This window comes from Lactuca sativa, chromosome 8, assembly GCF_002870075.4.
Source record: "Lactuca sativa cultivar Salinas chromosome 8, Lsat_Salinas_v11, whole genome shotgun sequence".
NCBI classification, from domain to species: Eukaryota; Viridiplantae; Streptophyta; class Magnoliopsida; order Asterales; family Asteraceae; genus Lactuca; species Lactuca sativa.
In genome coordinates, this window is record NC_056630.2 from 252,841,650 (window position 1) to 252,848,948 (window position 7,299).

The following is a 7,299-nucleotide window of genomic DNA, read 5'->3' on the forward strand; positions in this document are numbered from 1 at the left end:
AAACCCATGTTTAAAGAATTACTTCATGGATTATATCACGAGTAATTTTGAGACAATAATATCTAATATTCTTAGAATTAAGATATATGAGCTGTAATTTACAAGTCGGTTGTACGTTGGTATTGCGAAAATGCATCAGTAACATGATACTATAAAAGGTAGTGTCATGTACGATTTGATGAGTAAAGGATACAAGCATATGAGTTAAAGTTTGTCTGTTCCTTTACCTTAATGGGAAAAGTGATATATGTAGGCCCCTCGGTGATTTGGTGTTGACTTATAGTGTTGGGCCCAACCGGGGCTCAGTTGATGTGTTCAATTCGATGTCTTATGTTGTCTTCACAAATCAAGAAACCGGGAAACCAAACTTGGACAATGAGATTGATTATAATCCATGTATTATGTCCATATGATATCTAGAAGAACAGAGGAATATTTGATCACTTATCTTAGGACCAATATCTTTTAAGTTTAGAGTTCGACAGTTGCTATGGAAGCACTCTCTACTGTTTAATTTAGAAGTTATACCAGTAATTTAGTTATAGAGTTATCCAAGTGGGAGACTGTTGGATTAGGTGTCTAAGCCAATAACCAAATTAGTATAATCTTGAATTATTAGCAAAGTCTTTTTGGGTTGCCCTTAAAACTAGTAATTGAATAGTATGACTTTTAGAGAGAGAGAGAGAGATATTGATTTATTGATTTATTATATGATTAATAAATAGCAATAAATGAATTTTTTAATATATTATGAAGATAATAGATTAATTAGAAATAGAAATATATATATAAGAATTAATCAGAAATTAATTAGAAATAATTCAATTAATTAAAAATACAAGGGTTAAAGTGTGGTTGTTTAATATTTGAACAAGAGAGAGTCCATAACTGTGACATCCCCAAAATCTCGGCCAGAAAAGACCGATTTCATTTATGTTTTTAAAATAATTTCAGAGTAAATCCTTTTGATTTGAAAGAGTTGCGGAATTTGTTCCCAAAAACAAAACATGATAAAACAATGTTTACCAAAGCATTTCATAAAAGAAATGTATTTTTCAATATATAATCAAAACTCGGGGTGTCATGTTCCGATACAGACCAATAAGCATAAACGATAACATTACAAGTCATTCAACAAATATATACATATACAGACTTGTAAACAAAACAACTGATGGTTCATCCATCTCATGCCCTCGCGCCACTTCTTGTAATACAAATAAAACTGAGTAGGTCAGGCTTGGGAGCCTGGTGAGCATATAGGGTTTTCAACCCACAATAAATAATCATATTTAATTTCCACCAACCAACAATAACCCAATTACCCATTCCCGTTATTCTCACTTTATGTCCCTAAAACAACTAACATAAGGGACCTAGTCTAAGAATATTTCATCGGGGCGACAACACATGCTTCGGGTGTACCTCGGCAATATAAGTCAAATAAGGCAACCATGAGGGGGATGGAGTACAGCGAATGAACACCCAAGTTCATTAACACCTATAGGTGGCGAACCTGCTAATGTTTCCACAAGACTGTCTAGAATAGTCCGTGGTCGTCATCTAAACTCCGCTAGATGACTAAATCAAACAACGACGAGGCCTCTCATCTGTTTATTACACACCAACTATCTACCCATGTTCTACCCAACATATTAGTAGATAAAAATATACATTTTTATAAATAGTTTAAAAACCTGTATAGCATGCTTTAATCAACACATATTCCACATAACAGATGCGGCACACACACACATAACACATATCTCATAGAGAATAAATCATATCTATGAGATAGAAGAGAGTGAATATACATTCACACATATAACAACAAAATATATACACATAGCACGTATTTTATATAAAATACTTTATAATAATGTGTTGGAAGAAGGTAACTACACACTCACACTTATAAACAACAATATACTTAATACACTCGAACCAAACTTGTATTATTATCGTGTTTATGAAAGGCAGTATACACTCACTTGATCAGAAGATGATCGGACAGCACTACGACTTGCAGAAGTAGTAATCCTCAGCAGATCTGAAAGATCTTCAGAAAAATCGAACTTCTCGCGGGCGCAGAGCTTCGGCTCGGGAACCGTACTTCTGGGGATCTTTGGGATCTCGGGACTTGCCTCGGGGCTTGAGAATAATACCGGGGCTTCGGGATATTTCTGGCACGCAAAATGATGCAAAACAGGAGAGAGAAGAGAGAAAATGAACAAAAGACTCGGCTGCCTTCGGATCCTATTTATAGGAGGCTGGAGCCTCGGAGTACGCGGGGCGTATTGCAGTACGCGGCGCGTACTGCTTCCGAAATCATCATTGCATGCGTCATCCGAGCCACTTGCTGCGAGTGTCGACACCTTCGGAGTACGCGGGGCGTACCTCGGATCAGACCGGTGACTCCTTCGGATAATGCTTCCGAATTTTCAATTAAATTTAATTACAAAATATTTAATAAACTTCGGAAATTCATATCTTCTTCATACGAACTCCGTTTTCGACGTTCTTTATATCCACGCGAATGTGAGACTACGCTCTACAACTTTCGTTTAGACTCCGTCGGCTAATCTCGAATTTATTTTTATTATTTATTTTTAATAGGCCGCGACAGAAAAACTTTGTTATAAATTCATAACTTCTTCGTTTGACGTCCGTTCTCGCCTAACTTTTTATCGCTTCGATACCAACAACGAGACCTTCGAGCCTCGTTTAGATTACTTCGGCTAAAAACCGCTCGATCTCAAATCGAGTATTTCGGGCTGCACACCGCTAAGCCGAAACTTCGATAAATCATAACTTCCTCATACGAAGTCAGATTTGGGCGTTCTATATATATTCGGAAACCTCGTTTCAACTACTACAACATTATTCAAAGATATTAAGTTTATTTTACACTTAAATTTTGACGCTTATTTTTATTCTTAATTAATCAAACCACATAATTAAGCAATTAAGCACAAAACACACAATACTTAAATAATACAATCTTTATTATTTCAAAACGGGTTACAAAGGTTAACCTAGACTATTACATTGCTAAAAATGGCAAGCCCGGAAACACAGGCGTTACAATTTTCTCCACCTTAGAATGATTCTGTCCCCGGAATCACACATCAAAAAACAAATGCGGATAACGACTCAATATGTCACTCTCCGTCTCCCAGGTGAGATTCGGCCCATTCGTGTGTTTCCATCGGACAAGCACTAACCCAACCATTTTGCGTCGCAACTTCTTAGTCTTTCGGTCAACAATTGCCTCTGGTTCTTCAATCAACCTTTTGTTCTCATCAATTTTCAATTCAAAAATTGGAATTATATCGGGAACTTCTCCCGTGAACTTCCTCAAATAACACACATGAAAAGTGTTGTGAATTCTGTAACGCCCGGGTTTCAGGGCTAAGCATTTTTGTCAATGTAATAGTCTAGGTCAACTCTTGTAACTCTTTTTGATGTAATAAAGATGAAATATTTGAGTATTATGTGAATTATATGTGTTTATTGTTTAATTATAAATGTATAATTAATAAAGAATAAAAATGAGCGTCAAAATTAAAGTGTGAGATAATCCCGATATCTCTACATAAAGTTGTAGAATATGTCTCAAGGTTTCCGTGCATATAAGGAACGCCGAAATCCGAGTTATAACGAAGAAGTTATGACCCGTCGAAGTTTCACGACAGAACCGGCACGATACCGGGAAGCATGAATAGTGAATTTACGATAGAGCGAGATTTAGCCTTAGTGATCTAAACGAAAGTCGTAGAATATGTTAAACTAAGAACAACGATAAAAAGAACGCCCAAATCTGACTTCGTATGAAGAAGTTATGAGATTTTAAATAGACCAATCCTGTCCCGGCTTGTTAAAAATATAACTTTAAAAATAAAGTCAAAATTAGCCGACGGAGTCTAAACGAAAGTTGTAGAGTACGTCTTCACCTACGCGTGGATATAAAGAACGTCAAAAACGGAGTTCGTATGAACGAGTTACAAATTATAATAGCATATTTACGTATTAAAATAAAGTATAAATCATGTATACGTACACATATATGTATATATGTATATATCATTAGAAAGGTATCGACGATGTGGTCATTATAAGACTAATGTTGAGTTCTTTCGACATTAGTTTAGTACAAATATCATTAAATCCATTTATAATAGTATTATAGAGGGGTGTTTAGTTGTTTATATAACTAAAAGGTCATTAAGTAATTATGGAGGGTAGTTTTTGAAAATTCAATTAGTATAAATAAGAGCCTTGGGCTCTCATATTTCTTGCACCATTCTCTTGATTCAAGAGTCTTTCTCTCCTTATCCCCCGAGCATTTCGGTCCCTCGTGATTCGACTTCTCTTTCTGTAGCTTAGTATAGTAAGGTGAGCGCTAAAGCGCTGCACGAATCTTTCTTAGAAAGATTCAGCGACGAAGTTCTGCCCCTGCAGAGCCCGACTCCTAGCTAAAATCCTCTTGTAAGTAAGTTATGCTTACCTTATTTTAATATAGCTTATATTTAAAATTAGTATTGTTATTATGAACTTATAATAAATATTTGAGCTATTATTATAACTTATATAAGTGTCGTTATAATATTTTTTTTTAACTACTCGCGGTACGGGGAATCTGGTTTAAAGGGCCGCATAGGGTTGTTGGATTTCAGAAGTGCTATATGCCAAAATGGTCCTGCCCTCCGATGTTTTATGTCTGGCCCCTGTCTGTACATAGTGGTTGGAAAATATTGTTTAACGCTTATATAATAATAATAATACTAAGACTAATAGTTGGTCACGGTAAATATTAGACTAAAATTTAGCGATAATAATGCTAGGTTTCGTCGAAGGAAAATATAATCGTTAGAAGCAAGCGTTGCCCGATTTTGGAATCATCACCTTAACAAGTGAGTGCATAGTTACTTTCAACTTACACATAGATATGAAGTATTTTATATAAATTACGTGATATGTGTGCATATTATCTGAATACTTGCTATCTATGCTAGATGAACGTTGTTATACATGTTTTCAATGATTTAAACTGTATATGTATTTTATATCTACGAAAATGTTGGGGTAAAACATGGGTAGATGCAATAGGTGATGTGTGATAAAATGATGAGAGGCCTCGATGTTGATGTTGTTGATTCTGTCATCTAGCGGAGTATGGATGACGACCACAGACTCTTCTAGACAGTCCAGTGGAACACTAGCAGGCTCGCAACCTGTAGGTGTTTGTGAACGATATGTTCACCGGTGTACTCCATCCCCCACATGGTTGCCTTTAGGACATTTATTGCTGAGGAATCCCCTTAGCAGTAGTGTCCGTCCCGATGATGATCCTTAGGCTAGGTCCCTTATGATAGGTGTTTAGGGACGTAAAGTGAGGATAACGGGAACGGGTAATCGGGTTATTGTTGATCGATGAAATTAATAAACTTATTTATTGTGGGTTGAAAACCCTATGTGCTCACCAGGCTCCCAAGCCTGACCCACTCAGTTTTGTGTATTACAGGTAGTGGCGCATGAGCATAGGTGTGATGTTTTGGACGAGGGATTACGGATATAGGCCTATAGATATGAAATAATGTATTAAGGCTTATATTGTACTGTTTATGCTTTTGATCTGTACGAACATGACATCCCGAGTCTTTTAATGAAATACATTTCTATGGAAATGCTTTTGATAAATCTTTATCATATTTTTGTTTTGGGACAAATTCCGCAACACTTTCATTTAAAATGTAACTCTGATTTTTAAACAAAGCATAAACAAACCGGTCTTTTCTGGCCGTGATTTTGGGGATGTCACAGTTGGTATCAGAGCATTAGTTTAAGCGAACTAGGAATTTGTAGGAGTTCTAGACTTAAACTTAGAATGCTAAGCGATGATTGTGAGGTGTGAGCACTAGCTTACTTTAGGAATTGTGCCTAAAATGCTTTTATGTGCTAAATGCTTTGTGCATAACATGTTGTTAATTGTTCGGATCTATGGTCTGTTGCCGACCGGATCTGGAAACCTTATGTGTTTAGGATTCTAAACGTACGACTACGATATTAGAACTAGCATGTAAACGTTTCGGAGTGATAAGGACGATTTAAAACGTCTATCCTAAATAAAGATCTGAATTCACCTTATTCGGTGTATAGATCAAGATGGCAAGGACCCGTAGGGGAAACGTGAACGCAAATGGAGGTAGGAACCAACCCCCAGTGGTTCAGCAAATACCTGTTGTTGAAGAAGTTGCACCTGAGCCAGTCACCATGGCTGGAGTTCAAGCCATGATTCAGGCTATGCTAGCTGAACAAAGGGAAGAACTGAGACGGATGCTCCACGAAAATAGGGACGAACCTACCATACATGTTGAACCGACGGAGCCAGTTCCCGAGTCATCTGAGGAAGGGAACTATAGCTGCCAAGTGAGTCAAGTAGGGACTCAAGGTCAGCAAAAGGATGGCCCAGAAGGGAGAAACAACAAGGATGGGCGGATGTACAAAAATTTCTTGGGTGTGAAACCACTAAGTCTCTCAGGAAGCCCAAAGCCTGTTGAGATTATGGACTGGATCTCCGAGATGGAGATGGTGTTTGAGAGCTGCGACTGCAACGAGAAGCAGAAGACTGTCTTCGCTGTGAGACAATTGAAAACTGGAGTCTTGAGCTGGTGGAAGCTATTGGCAGATACAATGCCACGGGGAGAAGCTCTGAAAATGTCATGGGATGAGTTCTTGGAACAACTGAAGGTGCAGTACTGTTCAGAGATAGACCTGATTGATCTGAACAATGAGTTCCAAAATTTGAAGAAGGGGAGAATGAGCATCGATGACTATGCTGCTGCATTTACAGAAAAGATGAAGTTGTTTCCATACCTAGTGCCAACCGAACTTTCCAAAATTGAGAAATTCACAAACGGACTGCCAGCTGACTTTGGCCCAACAGTCAAGATGGCAACCACTCTGAAATCAGCTGTTCGAGCAGCTAAGAACGTGGAGACCCAACAAAAGGAAAGAGGTCTGGAGAGGGCTGAGGTTGGTGAGAAACGAAAGTTCAATGGATCCTCGAAGTCCAACAAGAAGAGTAGATTCTCGAAGTCTGGTTCGAGGGGAGGAGGATCAGAAGCGAAGTGGTGTGACAAGTGCAAGAAGAAGCACTCTGGGAAGTGTGACGGAGGGGTCACTTGTTACAAGTGCGGAAAGCCTGGGCACTACGCCAATGAATGCACCCTCAACCAGAAAGCCTGTTATGGGTGCAATGAAGAAGGGCACATTTTGAAGGACTGCCCGAAGAAGAAG